This window comes from Dermacentor variabilis, chromosome 5 (genome assembly GCF_050947875.1).
Source record: "Dermacentor variabilis isolate Ectoservices chromosome 5, ASM5094787v1, whole genome shotgun sequence".
Lineage (NCBI taxonomy): Eukaryota > Metazoa > Arthropoda > Arachnida > Ixodida > Ixodidae > Dermacentor > Dermacentor variabilis.
Genome location: NC_134572.1, coordinates 59,446,600 through 59,469,419, shown reverse-complemented (window position 1 = coordinate 59,469,419; position 22,820 = coordinate 59,446,600). Strand labels below are relative to the sequence as shown.

At 45.4% G+C, this 22,820-nt stretch overlaps 1 protein-coding gene across 2 annotated transcripts in view; it reads right to left on the bottom strand.

Moving 5' to 3' along the window:
- Window positions 1–22,820, bottom strand: part of LOC142582640 (beta-1,3-galactosyltransferase 1-like) — a 67,298-nt gene that overhangs the window by 17,712 nt on the left and 26,766 nt on the right. Inside the window, exon 2 of one of the 2 annotated variants that reach the window (XM_075692554.1) lies at window positions 6,712–7,139. The exons of the other annotated variant lie outside the window; for it this stretch is intronic. The gene's annotated coding sequence lies outside the window, so the exon portion shown is untranslated. The remainder of the gene's footprint in view (window positions 1–6,711; window positions 7,140–22,820) is intronic. 2 annotated transcript variants of the gene reach the window in all.

Here is a 22,820-nt window from a genome sequence, read left to right as displayed (position 1 = left end):
TTGACTGACTGCTTCATGAACAGTAGTGGACAACATAGTTCAGCTCTGCAATGTACAAATTCGAGAGGACTAGCCCCGCACAGAAACAGTAGCAAGCTGCGGTCACGGCGAGTGAGTCTGTTCGACCAGCCGTTACAGCTAACAAATCAACCGCAAGCACACCGCATATACGGGTTCACAGCGGCCCTGGCACTTCATGCGCTCGTGAAGTGCGAAATAGTGTGCTAAAAAAACTACCCTTTAGCTTAGTCGCCAGCTCCAAGCAAGTTTCACATTTCAGAATGCCTTGACGACTTCTAATACTGGCAGCACACGCAGCAAGAGTTTACAGGCTAACGCAGGTGGATCGATGGGTACTGAATCGAAGCGAGACTACATTACAAAAGTTTGCACTCAAAGTGCTTTCTAAATAAGTCTATTCAGGACTAAGAAAAGTGTGGAGAAATTCTTAGAAATGTCAACAAGGTTTTCAGTAAGTGCTGCTCGGAAACAAGCCATCAATGAGGTGTTGATAGAATAGACTTAAAACCACTGTCGAAGTTGCACACAGCACGCGCCGTGTTTTCTGGCCCGGGCCCAGCCCGAGCCCAAAAGTGACGTTTGCTGGCTCACCCGAGCCCGGCTCAGAGGTTTCAAGCTTGACCCTTATCCGACCCGAGGGCCCCAAAAGTTCGTGTTGCACCCAACTCGGCCCAACTCGGTTCGGCCCGTTAGCCCTCAAGGCCAAACGAAGCATCGTGCAGTTTTCTGTTATTGTGGAGATCCCAGCCGCACAGAGATACATGGCTAGAGACGTTTGATTGCGTCAGGTTTTTCATTGCAGTTGTCGCAGAGAAGTAAACAGGTAAAAAAGAAAGGAAAAAATAAAACGCATCCTGTCTATTATGCTCGAGCGTTACGGTGCGGCATGAACTAATTGGTGGAGGCTCATTGGTGGAGTGTGCCACCGCTGTGTCGTTGCTTGCCTGCTCCTGGTTTCCTGTTGGACGACAAGCACTACCGACCCAAAATTCTGTAAGGGCGGACAATTTCGCGAAGTTACAAGTAACCTACCCGGGCCTACTACTGGTCCGACTGAAGTCGTACCCGAGCCCGAAGCTCCCAGGCCTGAGCCTGACCCGGGCACGTATCACAACTTGCTTACGGTGCCCGAGCGAGGCCCGCGGGCCGGGCCGGGCCAGGACTTTCGGGTAAGGCAAAACCCGTATACAGTGCCCTACTGCACAGACCGCGATTTAGCGGACGTCGCCTTGCCCAGCTACACCGTAAAGATGGCTTCTCCGATGCAGAAGCCGTTCATCGCACGGCTTTTCTCCCTCACAGACAAGGTCTTCTCCAATACAGTGCCTACACAGCCGGCCGCATTAGGCGGATGTCGCATACGTGGTATAAGAAAAAGGACCTGCGTATCTTTACCAACACGTTACGACATGTTTCCACTGACAATTTTGTTTTGCAAGGAGAAGTTGTGTCTGCGCTATGTTATCATGTTACCGGTTTTGTGCGAGACGAACTTTCTTTATTGGTAACGATTCCTTGACGACTTAAAAAAAGGCTTTAACTGCGCGTATAATCCCAGCTGCTGTTGAGCTTGTACACACGATGTGCTGAGGACAATTGAACGAACAGACCTCAAATGTAGATCGCACAGAGCAGGAAAAGTGTTGAGCACCAGAAAGAATACAGATCCTGTGTCGCCTTATTCGACCTCTAAACTTTGCCTGCGCTCAACACACCATCAATCAAGTTCTAGCAAAATGGGCCCTTCGGATCACATCGCGTGCGAGCCGCGGTGATTGCGATATGTTGATGGTATAGGAAGGAAGGAAATCAACTTTATTCATGTCCTGCAGGCCACGAGAGTTTTGGGCTCTCATGGAGCGGGCGTCTCCCACGACGGAACCGGGAGGTTGAGTTTCCTGGAGGCGTCGCGGACCGGCTGGTCGGCCGATAGTTGGGGAGCGAGTTCTTCGCTCCGGATTGCTTTTTCAAACTTGCGCTTGTCCGGTTCGGAGTTTATGTGAGCTTGCGAGCACGGCCAGAGTAAGTGATATACGTTAAGGGATGTATTGCAATAGGTGCTTTTTAAACTACGCAGAGCACCTCCCCAATCCTCCAAGTAATGTAAAGGTACGGTTGCACGTAAAATTGAAAAGATGAACAGCACTGTAGGAGGAGACTTCGAGCTACACCACGGTAAGCTTATGCTAGAATGACACATCAAAAGATAGTGTGCAAACATCAAGTTTTTGTAAAGCTCTGTCCAATTTCGTCAAACGCCACCGAAAAAGTGTCACAAGTTCCGGACACATGTTGGAATGCATACAGGACAAACTTCGAAAACAAATGAGCAGCGAAATTAAATTCATGTGATGGCTTATATGTATCTATTGCGTTTCAGCCCCACATACATGAACTATATGAGTTGCTTCCTCAAGAGGGCCTATAGCACAGACAACTGTTGGACAATCAAAATCACGCGTCATATTTCACGGGTTTATCACAAGCTTACACGTTTTTCTCGCAAAACGACTGAAATAACGTTAAATCCAGGAGACGGCTGTGCTCTTCCTGACACTGGCAAAGAGGGAGAAAATTGAATTTCTTCGATGAGAATGCATTCAGATAGAACTCAGCGAACCTACAGATTCACCGCCAACTTCCTTACTATTGAGACCGGCATCTTCAATCAATCAAATCAATCAATAAAAAAAAAATTTATTCCATCCACAAATCTGTTCTTTTGTGGAAGACGAGGGCTCGTAGAAACGTGGATCTATCCACTTGAGAAGCTTCGAGCCCCCGTTTACATGGCATACAGTGAGAGAGTGGAAATGCAAAAAAAACTGTGTGTACACGTTGAACAATGATAATTCCCTCAGGCATTCATGACAATAAATTCATCGATGCTTTATACAATTGTAACACTGCAAAAAATAATAATTCGGAAATCTGGAACAATATTGTACATAAATATGTAGCTTTCATACAAAAGAAATGGATCAATCTTTCGCAACAAAATAAGCGTTGATTGCACGGTTCCCAGTTGTTTCTAATTTTATTCCGTATTTATGAAGTTCGTTTAACAGCTTTGGAAGCGTGTGACGAAGCATTTGTTTTGTTAACATAAGGCGTGTAAAGGGTATTTTCCGGGTATCATCTCTGCGTGAATTATAAGACCTTGTGAGTGGTGTCAATTCTGAAAGTGTACGTAGAAGACCGTCTGAATCATATTTATATTTTCTGGCTAGATTTAGAGGGTACAATTTATGCACAGTGACAAGATTGTATTTTATAAATAGAGGTCTTGTGTGCGCAGTATATTCAATGCATGCAATGTGACGAAGTGCTTTCTTTTGCAACATAAGCAACTGGTTCAGGTTTGTTAACGTGGTTGTGCCCCATACTAGAGAGCAATAATTCAAATGTGAAAAAAGTAGTGAGTTATAAATATGAAGTTTGACAGCTATTGGTAAGTGGAACTTGAATTTCGCCAGAATTCCTACTGCCTTTGCAATTTGCGTAGCAACGTGGTTAACATGGATGTCCCAAGACATATGCTTTTGGAAAATTACACCAAGTGACTTTACTGAGTCAACAATTTCTATACGTGAATTCCCTAAGATTAGGTTCAAAGTGGGTGTTGCAGGGGACTGTCGAGGTGTGAAGATAATAGCTTTTGTTTTATTTATGTTAATTTCAAGTGAATTTATTATGCTCCACTCGTGTAAATCGCGGAGAGCTTCATTAATTTTACTTTCAAGAGTTTCATAATGTTGACTGCGAAGAAAAATTGTTGTGTCATCTGCATAAGTTATGTACTCTGCGCCGCGGTTACGTTGTGTAATGTCATTGATATAGAAATTAAATAGAAGCGGTCCAAGTATGCTCCCTTGGGGGACACCTGAGGTAACTGCTTTGCACGTAGATAAATTTCCCTGAATGCAAACACATTGCATTCTATGTTGCAGGTAGGACGTTATAAGCGCGAGAGGTGTGCCTCTAATTCCGTATACTTCTAGTTTTTTAGTTAGTGTTAAGTGGTTTAGACGGTCGAACGCCTTTGAGAAATCGATATATACACCAGCTATCAGGCGTTTTTCATCGAATGCTTTCAGAATGATTTCTTTTTGCATGACATGGGCAAGTTCTGTAGAGCTGCCTTTTCTGAATCCGAATTGGGTGGGGCTGATCAAATTGTATTTGTTGGCAAACCCAATTATTCTAGCGTACATTATTTCTTCTAAGCTTTTGGAGAACACGGGTAGTATGGATATCGGCCTGTAATTTGATAAGTTGTTCCTTTCTCCGCCCTTGAATATTGTAATAACTTTTGCTATTTGCATTTTCTTTGGAAAAACACCTGTCGAGAGAGCTATATTATAAATATGCGTGAGCTGTGTCAATATGATGTCAAGAACTGGCCTGATTTGAATGTTGTCGATATCACATGTTAAGCTGTTCTTGAGAGATTTGTACACGTTATTTATTTCACTATCAGTTGTAGGATTCATATATATGCTGGTAGAATTTCTCGAGATCCCATTTACTGCCTCCGGAGAATGAGAGCTAGTGACTAGATTTGTGAAGTAGTGATTAGATTCTTCTGCTAATTCAGTTCCTTGTTTAAGTTGATTGTTCAGCGTTAGTTCACCAACCTCTGCATTTTTGGGTACCCGATTTAGCATCTCATTAATTTCCCTCCACATTAAGTCCAATTTCTGTTTTCTCCCTATATCGAAGTAACTGTAGAGATAGTTTCGCTTTGTATTCCGTAATAAGGCATTAGTTTTGTTTCTGTGTGTCCGAAATATGTCCCAATCATCAGTTTTACGCGTTTGGAGGAACCTGTTAAAAAGCTTATCTTTCTTTTTAATCATTTTAAGGCATTCATTATTTATCCAAGGCTTGCGCGCTTTTTTACTTTTCTTGAGTACGATATATGGAAATGACTTCATGTACGCATCAAGAAATAGGCGCAAGAATTCGTCATATGCATCGTCAGATGTATGAGACATGTATACGGCATCCCATTTTATTTTTGTAAGGTGATTGCGAAAGTTCTGCAATGTCTTTTCGCAAATATCTAGAATTTTCTTCGTTTGTGGAAGTGTCGTACGGTCTCTACTAAGCACTTTTGCCAACAAAAAAATAGGTAAGTGGTCGCTAATGCTTGATGCCAATACACCACCAATAACTTTGTGCTCTGGTAGGTTTGTTATAAATAGGTCAATTGATGTATTCGTTGTGTTTGTCACTCGTGTGAAATCTCTAATTACATTAGTCGAACAGTATGAAGATAGCATTGTCTGTAACTTGTTTTGAGCATTTGAGTAATTCAGCATGTCGATGTTAAAATCACCCCCCAGTATTAGTACCAGGTCGTTTTCACTTGCATAATTCAATAAAGCTTCCAAATACACAATGAATATATCCACAATTCCATCTGGAGGGCGGTACATTACAGCTACAATATATTTCTGTGATACAATAGCAACACACTCTGCATCACGTGTTATAAAGGAAAATTCAGGAAGTAGGTCACAAGTAATGCACTTCTTGATATTCAGTAACACTCCTCCACCACGTTTGTCTTGGCGGTTTAGACGAAAGGTCTGATAATTATCAATCTGTATGGCATCGCAGTCCGAATTAAACCACGTTTCGGTCAGCATAATTATGTCGAATTTAAAGCAAAATTGGTCCAGGAAGACGTTTAGCAAGTCGTGTTTATGGTAGGCAGATCTGATGTTAAGGTGGAAGCATGTTAGTTTAATATCGTTTTCGGAAGCTGCAAGACTGTGAACGTCTTCGGGTTGCAATGCCATGATGAATAGGAGTGATCTTCAATAGCCTGACGCCATTCACCTAAACTATTTTTCCGATGTCACTTTCAGTGCTTACGCGAATCACTGCGGACTGCTCGTCCTTTTGAGCAAAAATCTTACCATCTCTCGTCCATACGAATTTCCATTCGCATGCCTTTTTCTTACTGATTGCCATTCCAAGCAATTTCTTGAGAGTAGGGCAGAGATGCTCATTAACAAATATTGGCTTATTGCTTGAGCGACCAATGTCATTTGCCGAGAGCCCAGTTTTTCTTGCTTTAAGCAGAAAGGCGTGACGCTTTCAGCGGCTCTTTAATTGCACTATTATGTTGGAACAAGAATCATTCCTGGTTTTCACTCTGTGGCAAACATCAATGTCGCTCACGGTTACTGGTTCATTCAGAGCTGCACCCACTTGATTCAGTATTTCATGCAGATTTTCATTCCTATCTTCCTCTATCCCCTTGATTTCCACATTGCGGTTCCTAGAGTTTTGCTCGCTATTTGCGATTCTTGATTCATGATCTGCAAGCTTTTTCACAGCCTTATCACATTCTTCTTTGAGCGTTAGATTCTCTTTTTTCAGAGCTTCATTCTCTTTTTGCAGCATATCGTTTTTCAGTTTGCTTTCTTCAAATTTCAGACTTAGGAACTCAAGACTTTCTTTGACTTCTCTTAACTCCTTCCTCAGATCACGTTCCATTTTAGATTTGAATTCTTTCATTTCTTTCCTGATATCTTCTTCGAAACGAGTAGACATGGTTAGACAGGGTACCAAACGAACAGTAGACAATTATGGCAGCGGGGAGCAGAAAAAAAAAGGAAAAAAAAGAAAGAAAAACTAAAACAGCATGAAAAAGTATATATGGGAGTGATATCCAACCTGCGGTGACAAGAAAGACGTTTCAGGCGTGCTCTTCGCTGCCCCCGCTGCTGCCAAGTGGTCCGGCGCACGATGATGTCCGGTTTATATAGGCTTCGATGGCCTCTGGTGGCGGTACAGTGGCGCAGATTCCAGAAGATACTGTTGCCACACCCCCAACGTAGGCACGTGGATCCGAGGCAAGCAGCAGATGTGGCTTGTTTGATGGGCTTATCTGCAGTGACAAGAAAGACGTTTCAGGCATGCTCTTCGCTGCCCCCGCTGCTGCCAAGTGGTCCGGCGCACGATGATGTCCGGTTTATATAGGCTTCGATGGCCCCTGGTGGCGGTACAGTGGCGCAGATTCCAGAAGACACTGTTGCCACACCCCCAACGTAGGCACGTGGATCCGAGGCAAGCAGCAGATGTGGCTTGTTTGATGGGCTTATCTGCGGTGACAAGAAAGACGTTTCAGGCGTGCTCTTCGCTGCCCCCGCTGCTGCCAAGTCAAGCCACTATCAAGCCCGCATACCTATCTATCTGTATACAGACACAAATAGTACGCTAACAAACAATGGAGAAGCAAGAATAGATTAACAGATACGATACGACACTAGCATCTTAGCACCGTTTCCATCTACATTTACTACACTCCGTCGAACATAGCGTGAGGTGCCGTGATTGCCTCAACGACAAAAGACGCCAGTGCCGAACTCCAACCAGCAATCCCGTTCTCCGAACGGGATTGCTGGTGGTAGTTCGTGTCAACAGGGTGGCGCCGTGTCAACAGGGTGTCTATCAAATTGTTCTTTAATTCCCTGAGTTTTCCAAGTTTTCCCTGAGTGCTCTTGCAAAATTACTTGAGTGACACAGAACTTTGTTTTATGTCAAGGTGGGCTGACACCATGTCACCCGACGCTGTCACTCTCTAGTAAGCATGTTAAAAAATAACATTTATTTGGTCTGGATGAGGGACACCTGCATCTCGGCATTAGCCAACACTTAATTTTTTTTGAGCTCAAGCTCCTTCAAAACGGCGGCAGCACGCTTTCTTTCCCGTTCATTCCTAAATGCACATGTCCTTTCTGTTCCTGTCTTCCTTCCGACACACGTTCGCTTCACGAACCATTTGAACCATCCTTTTGGTCAGTTGTACCAGGTTGTACAGTCAACGTACGATTTTTAGCACTCCCTAGGGGGCCGTGAAAAACATCCGAAAAATCGGGCAGTTCGACAAAATAAACGCATGTCTTTTACTACCCTTAAGGGCTCAAATCGCAACAAGCACATCCGAAAAAAACTCTGAATGCCTGCCAGTACACTTATTAGGCACATCAGTGCTCGTACTGTGACTAGAGATGGCGAGTGCACGCGTGTATAATTTAGGAATACATACTGCGTCTCGTGACAATTGCCCCTTCCCACACTTGTTATGCTTCACAGCAATACTTTTGCGTATGCTTCACCACGTAACATTACTGTAGCAAGGGGAATATCATTTTCAGAAAACGGCATTACAACGCCCCGTGCTTCCCGAGCTTCGAAGCTAATAGCGAGGACCACAAAGGCGGAGTCGCGTTGCTGACGGTGGCAAATTCTTTCAATGAAAAATACGGCACCGAACGGCAAGAAGCTTAACAGCGAACGTTGAAGCAGCTAGGCCTAGCGCTGCCGCGGTGGTGGCGCCTACGGCTGCAAGCGGATCTGCGTGCAAGAGCACCGTTCGAGGCGGCTAGGTAATCAAAATGGCAGAGGTGGTGGCTTTGTTTGATTAATGCCATTTCGAACCTGCGGTCACGGTAAAATGTCCGAAAAATCGCACCGCGAAGGGTTCTTGCGTCCGAAATTTCAGAAGTTCTTATACATTGACTCTACGGGGTACGTCGCGGTGCCGCGAAGCTGTTCGAATTATCCGGCGTCCGGAAAGTTGGTCGTTGACTGTACACTGGCAACTCCTCCAGCCGACGACACGGTGTCGAAGGTGATTCGTTATGATTTCTTTTTGTTACTCCAGCCAGCATTACCATGAATTTCGTTCCCTTTCAATAACATTACAGCTAATTTTCTCTGATAGAAGCACAAATTACCTGAGTTTTCCCTGAGTATTTCCAGACTATTCAAAATCACTGAGAATTCCCGTTTTTCTCGGTTTTCCCGGTTGGTAGACACCCTGGTCAACAACATATCCACCTCCCCCGTCCCCCATAATGCTACGAATACGACATGTTGACGCTATTCCTACTGATAACTTTTGTCGCGCATTCACTGTCGTCACGGAGACCACTTATCGTGATGTATGCGGAGTCCATGGCACTCTTCGAAGGCAATCAAAATCGTGAGGTAGCAGCACAGAAGCTCGGGCGCGGGAAAAAAAGTTCCTTGCTCGCCGCGCTGAACACGGCACGCGGAAAGGATTGCAAGACAAATGAGCGAGAAAAGCACTCATAATTAGGTACTAAAAAATAGACGTAGTATAGTCCGCTACATTTCAGAAGAAAAATAGTTTTACTTCCGAGAACAGTGTAGGCGATTTCGCACTATTTCCATACTCCCTCAATTTCTTTCTTTAATTTGCACTTGCCAAACTGTATACTCCCGTATACGCGAACGCGACAAGAACGAAGAATACGCCACTATAAACCAGCGACGAAAAATCGAGACGCTACAAGTGTTGTGCCGGCTGCCGCAGGCAACAGCGTCGCGACGCTTAATGCATGGTTCGTCAACGCCTCTAACTCTGGCATGTACGTACACGAGCACGTGGCACCGCACGCCAGCATGACACCGGCGAGATCGACGTACCTGCCCTGCATACCTTGGTGTGCCTAACGCCTTTTCCCACCCTCTACTCCTAGGGGAAAAAGAAAACAGCCTTTGCCGAAATCGCAGAGCCCACACAAAAATAGCAGACAGAGTCGTGTCATTATGGCCGGAAGAGAGGCGACGCATCGCCAAACCATCGGCGGTGCCGACAAACAGCAGCTTGTTACGAGCGTCGCCAAAGCGGGAATTGAATAATTAAAGAGGGGAGAGGTGGGTGTCCGATGCCCTGAGTTATAAGAGAGGGCAGAAGGGTATACTGTTAAGAGAGACGAGCAATCAGGCCCACTAAGCCGAACTGCGCGCGGGCGCTGGTGTAGAGGAGAGCGGCGGACGGGGCGAGAAAGAGGAGGCGAGAGGCCGAGATGAGAGGAGGAGATGAGCGCCCGAACGGCGGGCGCCTTCTGCTATCCATTATGCATTCTCTTCGCCACAGAGCCGCCAGAACATCCAGTATACCAACGCCCCACCTCCCACGGCGACGAGCCGTCACCCCAAGCAACGACCGCGGCAACAGAGCCACCAACACGGAACGGCCGGCGGCCTCCCATGAGGCGCAGCTGGATGGAACCTTTCGGCTCGGCGTGTTGCTCCACTTGCGAGTGTCTTGCTGTCGGCTGCGCGCAGAGCACGTTCCTTCTGGCGCGTGGCACGTTTTCACCAGGATGGTGATGAGGACGGGTGTAGGAGATTTTTCCTGGCAGTTCTGCTGCTGCGGGAAATTAATGTCTTTTTTTTTTGCATTATGATGCACGTGAGAAACGGCAGCTCTATGTGCGTATACATATACGAAAAAGACGTGCAATTCTAGCGTACATATTCACTCCCCAACTGAAAACGCCCGCGCGGCGCTACTGTGGCATGCGTAAATTTCAGGACAGCTACTTGTTTACTTGGGTACAACCCCTGAGAACAGCGTCCTATATCGACCATACGTACAGCTTTAAAACAACGTACAGAGCACTCGTGATATCGCACCTTGTATTGCAAAACCACGCAGACGGACAGAAAGGAGACGACAAAGCGCTAACTTAACCCTTATACGGCTTTCGTATCCTATTTTTTTTACCTGTATCCGTGGTATGGCGCGATATATTTGCGAAAACGTCCTACCAACAAGGCCTACTGTAACATTATCATGCCTCATCTAACTCTCGATGCCATTTCATTTTATCCATATAAACTTAAACTCGCTTCTGTGGGTTTAGCAGAACCAATATGTGATAAAAGAAAATCTCGAGGTGCTCAAGAAAGATAAATATATTATTCAGCTGAAAGTAGGTGAGACGAACTGATCAAACACACACACATATATATATATATATATATATATATATATATATATATATATATATATATATATATATATATATATATATTGGTGGTTCGTCATTCCAGTCTATTTACGAATACGGCCATCTTGCACAGCAAGACTATCCCTCTTGTCACTGTAGCACCACCTATCACTTGCCCTGTAGCACCACCTAGAGTTCATAGTATTGGAAACAAAGAAAAAACGCACTTGCTTCAATTGATTCTGGTTTCCCTACGTGACCGACGCGCCTGCTATACGAGTGCGTATACACTGCAATAAATCAACGCATTACTTGTACTGTAGGCACATTGTAGATAAGGGAAATATGAGAAAATGCCTCAAATACACGAATGAAATGTGCGAGACGTATAATTCTGTTATCAGTATTACAAGCAAGCAAGCAAGCAAACAAACAAACAAACACTGAGGTGATCTGATTGCTCATATCCGTGCGGCCTATACGCACCTACTATACGACTACTTAGAGCTGTCGTCGGCTTCACTTATCGTATTTCCGCTCGGGACAGTTACTTTTATGAGACTGGACGTCAAGACAATTTGTTTCGTTGTCGACGACAGGAGAATGGCTCTAGTGCAGCGACAGGCCTTCTTCGACGGCGAAATAACACACCCAGCCGGGCTCTCGCGCAATAACACGGACGGAATCGTCCCACGAACGGCGGCAATCTGCCAGAGGGCTACGGTTGATCTGTCAGCGCGCTGGCAACGCCGATATGCCAGGACTGCTGGAGATAACAGGGCACGCGTTGGCCGGCCAGGGTATGGCCGGTTATCACCGCACCCCGAAAAAAAAATCTTGACCCAGGAAATCGCCAGCGGTCGTTGCCACTGGCTATACGAATCATGGGATAAGTCAACTATTGTTTCTCCCAAAGTCAAGGCTAATAAGAACTGTGTGGCTGAATGATGATGATGCTGAATGGAAGAAAACTTTTCTTTTAAGAACTCTAACAATTAAATGTCTAAAAGAAATGAATTGAGGTGTTCTGTTGGGAAGCATTGCGCCGTGGAAAAGTAGTAATAACTTCGGGAATTAATCTTGCGACAGCAACACCATGCCACGAATGACGCCATAACGGAGTTCGCATTCCTTTCTCATGAGAATGCGGTCGTCCCAGACGAGAGCGAGAAACCGCGCACTCGTGCTTATACAACCGCACAGGGAAAATGCAAGTTCGATCTGGTGTCGCGCCACCCGTAGTCGTCGCAATGGCCTAGTGGCTGCGGCGCCGCGTTGCTGAGCACGAGGTCGTGGGCTCGAATCCCGGCCGCGGCGGCCTCGTTGTCATGGGGAGGGAATGCAAAAGCGCCCCTGTGCCTTGGCTTTGGGAACACGTTAAAGAACCCCCGGTGGCCAAAATTAATGCAGGGTCTCCCAGTATGGCGTCCTTCATAACGAGCGGTATAATGTTTCTGGATGTTAGAAAAACCTGCAATTATTTAAACCTCTCCACTGGTATTCCGACGAAGGCGGGATGAAGCAGCGCTCTTGCACTTACATTGAGGACCAGGTTGAAACAAACCACGTGCAGGAAATTATTCCCGCGCCATCCATTTCAGTATCCTTGAATAACCCACTATGCAGCCCCTGAACTAAATAACCTAAATTGATTATTCGGACTCGGAATCCAAAAAACAAAAGAAAAAGAAGAAAAACGGTATTTAATTTATTTTTCCCTCTTATTCAAAGGACATTGTCAGAAATTATGAAACGCGAAGTATTCTTTTTCCCACATGTTCTGGTGAGCGTGAACTCTACACTACGGTCAAGAAAGCCCATTTGCACGTATACGTGATAATGCATATGCAAAGACCTGTATTGTTGGTGGTGGTGTTGCATGGGGTATAGCGTGGCAGTATTAACGGGAAAATGTTCCGCTTGAGCATCTCATGCTGCGTTGAAACTGGTTAACGTCAAACATTGATATCTGAGCAAGGCAATAAACCGACACAAAAGAGTAGATTTGAAAGCTCGCGTGTGGAACTGTACGCTAAGAAACGCCTTCTTTGCACGTCGAACTGTCTATTTCACGACATAAAGCACAAAACGGGGAAGCGGATGGTCCTGTCAAAGATAACCACGCTTGGGTGTAGGTGTAGTTAGTTTTACCGAAATTCTTTGTGTTAGCAAAGGTAGGTTAAAACAGTCATACGAGGATGAGGAGATGATTTTCCACTCTTTTGTAAACGCCACTAGATTACCACAATTTTCGACGAAATATCCGGAGCAAAGAACGATCGGAGGGCGATTGCTCACTAGTTTGTAACTTGTAGTGCCTGGTCTGCCACACTGGCTGCGCCGAATGGTACGCGTGGAGATGCCCACTTGCGTAAATCTGTATTTCTCCTTACCAGGCAAATGCGGCGGGGTCAAAATATGTTTCATGTCTGCGCGCTGTGTAAATAACTGTTTGTGAGTATTGGAGGAGCGGCGACCTCTTCTTGTTGCGGTGCGGGATATCCAACAACGTCACAGCGTAGACAAGTGACCACGTGTCAATTTCCATGGCAACGTTTTACCCACCGACGGATTAGCGCACGCCGGACGCACGCAGGCGGCTAACTTCCATACAAGTACAATATCGACCTTAAGGGAAACCCTGTTACGCATACAACGCTGAGGCCTCAATTGGAAGCCTAAGGCTTCGAGATGCCTGTTGGCCTTTATTTTGCTTAGCAACATCTTTGTGCCAGTCTTCTTCAGTACGAATAAAGGCGAATCGCATGAGACGCAAGCGCTACGACTTCATTAGTTGCCTTTGGCGTCCAAACGCAACTGATAGCACTTCGAATTGTCCGATGCATACTGTGTGCGCGCACCTTGAATTATCCACGAAAAGCAGAAGAAAACGAAAATAAGCAGAACACCCACGCGTCGTTACACAGCAGCGTTGGTGTGACGCAGGGATGAACGCAAAATGAAAAATAATGATAAGAATAAGGCCAGTATAGATCACGTGTTTGTTTCTTACACCACCCTTACTCGGGCGTTGTAGAAGCATAGTCTTCTTGTATTTAATCGAAAAATACATCTGTTTGCATACAATAGTCGGTACTCGGCATGCAGCGTTAATAAATATTGAGGCGGAAACGTTAGCACTTATAGTTCGATGGTCTTGTGAAAGAAGGCTAGACAGTTACGACCCGATAACTGACTGTATCAGTATTTTGAACTTCGTTCTTTTGCTTTTCTTTCTTCCTTCTTATCCTGCCTGTCTGTCTGTCTTTGTCTGTCGGTGTCTGTCTGTGTCTGTCTGTGTCTGTCTGTCTGTGTCTGTCTGTCTGTGTCTGTCTGTCTGTCTGTGTCTGTCTGTCTTTGCCTGTCTCTTTGCCTGTCTCTTTGTCTGTCTGTCTTTGTCTGTCTGTCTGTTTGTCTGTCTGTCGGTCTGTCTGTGCATGAATGAATGAATGAATGAATTAATTAATTAATTAAAATCAATCAATCATGTGCATGCGGTTCCAAGCATGAAACGTGGGGTTTGATGCATTCAAGATGGATAAAAACAAAACGATAAATTGCACTGGCTGTGCATACAAGATGACTGAAACCTTGGTTCGCTGCTGGCACATTTGTTTCTCAACGAAGGGAATCCGCAGTGCAATCTGCGGCGCGCTATTGTGTTTGTTCCGTAGTTAAGGTGCAGACGTGTTCGCCAGTGCTTTTCAGCGCCGGCACATCGGACACTGTTCCGTTATTGAAGAACCATCTCACCCCCTCGGGGAAGAACAGGGCTGCTATATGGGGGCCAACTGCAGCTCAAAAGAGCAATATTCCGGCCGGCTTGTCGCAGCGAAGAATGGAACACTAGGGACGATGGTCCGTCTCCGTAGCCTTCGAGCGAAGAGCTTAAGTGGCGATTTATCTTTCAAACTACACGAGCCCACAAAAGAGAGCTGCGCGGTCACACGGGTATTCCTCGTCGCTGGTGACAGAGGCCTGCAGCTGCACATAGATGCCATAACAAAAAAAGAAGAAAGAGAAACGGGAAAAACAGCATGACATGACGCAAATAATAATAATAATAATAATAATAATAATAATAATAATAATAATAATAATAATAATAATAATAATAATAATAATAATAATAATAATAATAATAATAAAAGACCAGTTCTCATAGCAAATAAAAATAACAATGCGTCGTCTCCTCGAAGCAGCTCATCCTCAAAATATACGCATAGCGCTTGGTTTGCCCGACGCATACTCCACATCACGTGCTTTACTCGGAGGCTCAGATTAACACACATGAAGAACTGGGGGAGGGCGAACGACGCGCCCAGCTGCTGCGCGGCTGGCCGCTATGTATTCAGATCGAAGCAACCTCGCCCAGTTCGGTCGCAATATGCAAGCTCCTCTTTTTTAATTTTGGGCGCCATGGCTGCCCGTAATGGCGGCCATTGTACATCCCCTTCCGACCAACGCGGGAGAAAAATCAACAAAGTCGGCGGCGTTACCATTGTCACAGAGCATTCTTTAGCGACAATGCAGCTCAGTGCAGTTACACGGACGCCGCAGTCACGCGTAATCACGTCAGCACTCCCTGGACAAACAGCAACGGTAGTAAGGAGGCAACAAGTTGCTCATGGCACACAATCAAGCACTACCGGTGAATAATTGCAAGTGATTCTGGAGGCTGTCCAAGCAGGGAAAAACAAAAAGACAAGAAAGGCAGCCTCTAACATTGCATAACCCCACACAAACACGTGGACTCCAGGACACCGTACGAATGCAGAAAGATTGACACGCACTTTCTGGCAACCGCTGTCAACGACGAAGCCGGAGTTCAGAACAACAAAGTTGAGGCACACATTCGCTGGACACCCGAGTCATATGGGCGCAGGAGGGAATGACTGGGCGGACGTGATAATGCGGGTAGCACACTGACATTTGAAAGTGCCCAAAGTGCACGGGGAGCACATCCTAAAGGGGCCCTGAACCACCCTTCGGGCTTGGTGAAATGACATAGTTCGCGGGCGGCAGTCCCTTGTCCGCTGCGCACATCATCGTGGATTACCAACTAGCCCAGCCTCGCGTTAAAGAGATCCGTTCAAGTGAGACCCCTGCCCACAGCTAGCTACAGTTCCTGTCTAGGAGCCAAACAGTCAACTCTATCTAGGAATCTCGCCGGAAACACCACAGCATCTGGCGTTTCTCTTAGTTTTTAACAAGCTTTTTCTTTCTCTCTCACATCCACGCTGGTGCTCAAACGGCTCTGCCAGACTCGAAATATGCATTTGCGGTGTCTACCGATTTCAATTCCCAAGTGCATGTTACTTACTGTGTCGGGAGGGGCACATGTATTTGACTAGGATAAAGTTTCACGACTCACGCACATGTCGCCACGTGCAAATCATTAAGAAAGAAGGTATGGATGCTGTACTGGTGCGTAATAAGAAGTATGCATAAGTACAGACATACCGCTTGTTCTCAGACTATTTGTTTGGACGCTTTTTGAGCGTAAACACAAACATATAAAAAAAATGGGCACGTGGGGTGAGCGTTTTCGTGTTCTTGTGTCGTCGCCGTCTGCTAGGCGCCTGCAGCCTAACCAAACTATGGAAGTTGTAAAAACAGCAAAGCAAAAAATTTAAAGAAATATGCTGCAAGTTGATATCTGGCGCTTTCGATAAACATTTGCGATAAGGCTCGTCGGCCTTGAACCGCTCACTTATTCATATTTCGTAAGCAGGTAGTGAACCGTCGGCGGCAAAAACAAACAGGGATAGCGTTTACGGGTGATGACTTGAGATAGTGATTCGGCATAGCTGCATAGTGATTACAAGAGTACATGCTTTATATACACGCGTCATAAGGGGTTCACAGTTATTTCCCCAATGTCATCGGTAAGCTAAACAAGGGAGCTTGCTTATATTTGGCAAAAAAATAAGGGCATTTGTTGCGGGCAATATGTAGTCAAAGTTCCAAGTGTGTAAGATAATTGTGACCTTTGCAAAAAATTACGTATTAAAGTACTCCTCATCGTTATGAGTTTGTTTCACAAGCGGCGCAAAATTTAGCCCGCCTCCCGGGGGTAACTACAAAAGTAACTACGGGGTAACTACGCCACTGGGATAAATTTTGTCGAACACGGGGAAACACTATGTAATATGCGTGTGAATCAAATACAGCCTATGGGAAACAATACTAACAAGTGCTCAAAAGCGTTATATGACCCTTTTATGCTAGGTTTCCCAGTGTCCCGAAATAACCCTACGTTATTAACCTCATTTTTCTGGCAGAACTACAAATTCTATCAAGATAAAATTGAAAGAAAATGGGAGAAAGGCTACGGCAAATATGTTTGCGAAGAGAAACGTGTATGGCATTAATACTGCCTTTTGAAAAAATTATTACGCAAGTCTTTGAAGGTGTAATATGACAGTTATCAGCTATGCCTTACCAATTTCCTGACATATATCCACGTTATGGAAATGGGGATCGTGTCAAGTGCAATATGTGACGAAACTAACATTTGAGGCTTTATTAAAAGTGCTTCAAATATTTACAGAACCCTTTTTTTTCATGCGTTATACGAGGTTAGCAGTACGCTTCCCCCGGTGTTCTTGGTAAACTAAAAAGACACTTTGTTTATATTTGTTTAATGTGAGGGACAGGTTATGGATAATGTGTAGACGAAATGCATAGTGAGCACAAGTTACGGTCTTAGCAATAAATTACGTACGAAATCAATAAATACCATTACAAGTACATTTAAGAATAACACAGAATTTACTCTCCTGCTCTGGGGTAACTATAAACGCCTCCAAGACTACATCAAGTGCAAATTGGAGGAACATATTGACCACTGTTTTGGCCAACGTAAACATATGCCCAGCATATTGGCCAGGTAGTCTGGCGTTACCAGTCAGTGATCTGTATTGCCATGCAGGGTCAGCGCTGGACAGCTATTCGAATTTTTTAGATACCGTCGTGTGCTCTCAACGGACCCAGAGGCCCCATCAGCGAAGTCACTGTCAACAATGCCGAAGTGGCCTCGCAGCCACTGAAAAATGGTGTTGCTTTTATCACACAAAGGCCTATTCATTGATCACTGGGATGGGTGTAACACCTTCCATGCGACAGTTGCGGGTGTGAGGAACGTAAAGAACATCTCTGCATCTGTGTCCGCTAATACGATCCACACTTTCATCTATGTATCCCGTACGATGACCTAATTATCGAAGTCGAAAGCCCAGGGAACATGTGCATTAATGCAGTTCCTGAAGTCTACAGTCCTCTGTGACCGAATGTAGTCTATCTAAACCTTCGGATGAACGTACCCTAAGCGTTTTTTCGCCTTTCTTTTCACGCTCTGTCATCGGATGTCAGTCACGCAGCGATTTCGGCGATCGCGATGGGCAGGACCAACTTTAACACGACGTTATCGGCAGAGCCGAGCATACGGAGCTGCAGTTTTTGCAAGGAACTCGACCTATTTCCCATCCACGTATGCAGAAAATCAGGGAGGCTTTCTACAGATTCGCGCGCAGTAAGAGTGTGAGACCAAACAGAAGCGATATTTAGGATAAATACCTCCATGTTGTCTAATTCACCATTTTGTCATTTCTGATTGGACAGCAGGGCGGCTACGGCTTCTCCGATTGGCTCTAAACACCAACATGGCAGAAGCCGACAATATGACAGCATGTGACTTGTTTAAGAATAGCATCCCTGGCGGGTGATCTCGTGGACAACAGCAGTTATTCACCGAAATAACGCGCACGGCCACATTGCCATGCAGTCTTCGCCAGATCCTTACAAAGCCCCCAGCTATACTGCTGCTGCATCGGCTCCTGATCTGCCACGATGAAGTGCAGGCGTCAGTTAACATTCCTTTTCTCAGCCACCTGTTCGAGGGCGCTAGAAAAACAGCTGAAGATCAAAATAAATAAGTTAGTAGACCACGCTTAGAAACAACTTGCCAATGCGAAGTGTGGCTTGTCACGGCTAGCGAGGAAAAAGGGAACTGAAAATGTCAGCTTGCAAATAAAAACATTGAATAACTTAAAACAGATCTTTTTATAAATGCCAGAAATAAACTAACAGTATGCATATATCACCACTATAGCAGGTTTTCTTTTTTAACGCTAACAGAACGTTAAAAGATCGCCCATGGCATATAGCACAAGTCTACTCATTGAGTAGGTTTACTTGATGCGGCGGACATTATACTTGAAAAGAAAACATAATTGACTGATTAACATAATTTCACTAATCATACTATTAACGCATTACCTTGGCACAAATATTGCAATTTACGAATTGAAGCTATTGATGCCACAAGACACCAGTGTTGTCAGTTTAGCGATATTGTCGCTAGGCTTAGCGACTTCTTGGTCTGTATAGCGACAAAATTTTCTCTTTAATGACCAACTACCTTTTTTAGCGACGCGACAGAACAAATGGCGACATTTTGGCGACACAGAAGTTAAAGTTTTTTCAGAAATGATTTTCTAGAAGGCCTACTAAAAATTAAAACCTAGAAGAAGGCAGCCGCAATTGTTGTTTGGCACGTGGGCTTTGTGACCATGATGACTTAACGTTGTTCTTCACTCACGGAGGTCATGCGCGGCGGGTAATAGCACCGAGGCAAGCGGAGTTCAAATTATACTCACAAAATGCTCGTTTTTTAAAAACTTTTTTAGGAAACCCATTAGTAAGGGTTCTAAGGCTGCGGTGGGTGCTGCCGTTTCACTGAGCACGCTCGATTAGTGGACATTGGAAAGCGTAGCAGTAAATAAAATTATGAAGACACATTGCGCTAAATTCAAATCGAATGGTGAAGTTTGGAACGCAGCAGGTGACTAACACGACATATGAACTGTAGAAAAGCGTACATATCAGAGCGTCTGGACTCAGATATCAATGCAATCAATGCAATAAATGCACCGAATCCGTTTCTCGCCGTTTCCGAACAAATCAATACTGCACGGAGTATTGAGGTGGTTCGAGGGGCGTAGCAGTATTGACCTGCCATGTGATAACGTAATAGTTGACCTGTATAACGATCGCGTAATTTTTATGACCGTGTGATTATGAGCAAGAGCGAGTCGCATAATTTATTTCACCTCCTTTCTCGAGCGCCAAAAGCTATAAAGTTTGCAGTGCGTCTTTTTGATGGGAGAACAGGTGATCCGTGATCTCTTGAAACATGCTAAACGTTTCATCTTAAAATCTGAAGGTAAACGATGGATTTCAGCTTTCGTCAAACATAATTTTTAAAAACATTACTGTAGTACATAAATTTCTCTACACACTGCTAATAAACTGAATGTTTGTTCCTCACCCGCACGGTACACTAGACGAAGGTAAATGTTTTTGTAGATTCGTTACGCCATTTTAGCCTATATTGTAGCGTTCCGATTTCATGGCGCGCGTAGGAAGTAACGGCCGCTCCTCGGGCAGATGATAGATACGACATGATGATTTAAAGTTTTTTTTTTATACTTGCCAACCAATAGCAAAATGAGGTGCTGCCGCATTCGTGCAGTGCCTGTACAAAAACACACAAAGGACTGAGGGTACAAGGAAATATTGGTGCACAATGCTGCACGACAATTACCGGAGCACAGAGTTGCCCAACAAGATACGAAAACGAAACTTAGTATGTGTCCATCCCATATAGTGTTCCAAGAACGCACGTGTTGAAGTTCACTCACCAGCTTAAGCAAATATTTTAGCGAATTCGGAGCAATATTTAGCGAAAATATTTCCTTGCCTCAGTTTAGCAACATGTTCGAAAAAAAAAAGGCAACATTGCAAGGCACATTAGCTTGGAAGGAACAGGTGGTGCGCAAAACATGGCGTCTATGGCGTGTTTCCGCCTCCGGAATTACTTTTGGCGCGTGCAGTTAGCAAAAAGTATGACCTTCGAGATCGGCTTCTGTCACCCATAGAGAGCCGCAGCTGGGGCGTGGATTTGGACACTCCATATTTTGATTCTAGCACCTGTGTCGAGATAAGCGTTGTCAAACTGGCCGCAAGAAATGCGCTCTTGTCTCACGTACTTTTTAAACAACATGACTATTTATGCACTGTTGCTGAAAAATAACTGGGGCACCAACGAACTTCGCCGCACACTTTGTGAACGAATTTTTCGATCTCTGCTCGATCTTTGCATTTGATCTGATTGAAATATTATCATTTGTACGTGCAGTATTTGTCTAGAAGGCTTAACGGCCTGCTGGGGACTGCAGATCTCGTCCGTTCTCGTCTCGAATTGCGAGGCTCGCGAGACGCACAGGTGCCACGCAGCACGCTCAGCCCGACGTGAACTCGCGCGACATGACCAATGCCACTGCAGAGCAACAGTTGAGAAAGTGTAACTAAATAGAAGAGACTTGTTTCCTCGTGTTTGTCTTCCAAACGCGTCTCTTATGCCTCATACAGCATCACTATGTCACCGAAAGGCAGATGTGCGAGACATGGATATAAGAGGGCCAGCACACGCTATCGCTCTCATCGATGACACGCCTCGACCGTAAGGCGCACTTAAATTAAATTGTGTGTTCAGAAACAGCACAGTGGTTCACAATGGAACCGCAGTGAAGTGCTCCGGACTAATTTTGACTACTCGCAAGTCCTTCAACGTGCACCCAGGTGCACGGTGCACGAGCGTTTTTGCATTCCGCTCCCATCGGAATGCGGCCGCCATTGCCCGAATCGAAATCGCGACCTCGTACGCAGCAGTGCAGCGCCATAGCCACAGAGCTGCCGTGGCGGGCACATGGTGAACTTAATGTGTCCGCACAGAGCTACACTCTCTGCTAATTTCGCAGCAAATCTGCAATTGGGACATTGCATCGAAAGTTTATGCGGTGTTTTCCCGGTCAACGATCGTGTTCCAACGGTCGACGATCCATGTTCCATCGCTCCAAATTAGTTAATTCGGCGTTTGTGTACTGCTTCGCGTTCTACCCGTGTACTTGTATTGCTCGTGTCTGCCATTCCGTGTCATTGAATTCTTATTCATGCGTTCAACTGTGTCTTTCTAGCGTCATCGCTGAGGGTAAAGTGAACGGGAAGTCCCGAGGCTGTTTTCAAAAAGTTGAACTGACAAGTACAGAGACAGCGTACTGCACGGGTCGCTGAAATGTTCCCGCGCCGTGCTCGAGTTATCAACAGACGTCGATAAACGAACTGCTTGACAAAACAAACACACTGCTCTCCGGCCAGACGCAAGGCCACGATGAAAGTTAGCGTTTCCATGGTTCCCCCCTCAGGATAACTTGTGCGATTAGTTGCACCCCAGTTCTCCCTAACATTCTTTTTTCTTATATTACTACTCCTTCAGAACACGACAGTGAACTCGACTCGATTACGGTTCACAAGACTCCTACTCTCTTAATCTATTCTCTCCCTTTTCTAACACAATAACACCGAGCGTGAAACGAAGGCAGAGAACGCGAATTTCAGGCCGTTCCATTCTTGCACCACGCTGTTTTCGTCGTACAAGCGGGAGCAGCGCCGTGTGCGTGACGCCAGGCGCTCGGCAGCCCAACGCGCCTGTGCCAACACGCCATCCAACCTGCAACGCTCTTTTTTCTGTCTTCGTCGTTGTCGTTTCTAGCAATAAAAAAAGGGGAGAGACAAGCCACAAAGATGTACTCCCCTGTGGCATGCACCCATTAAGCCATACAACGACCACAGTGCTTCGTTTTTGTTCGTTGGCGCGAGTGAACATGCGACGAAGACCCGACAACGAACAGCCCCTTCTTCCCTTCGCTTCGCCCCATCTAGTTTCACTCAAATGTGTCTTGTACCGCTGTATCGAGCAGATGCGTTCTATAATGTGTTGCCGTTTCGGGCCGCACGTGCGGTTGGCGCAAATTGACGCAACCGTAGGGTCTCCAAATCTATTTCGCCACACGCTCAGCTTCGAGTCGCTTCTACGGTTTCTGGTGCCCAGTACGGCCTGCTCGAGAGATGGTGTTACGGTTGAAACACGCCACGCATCCATAATTCCAGAGA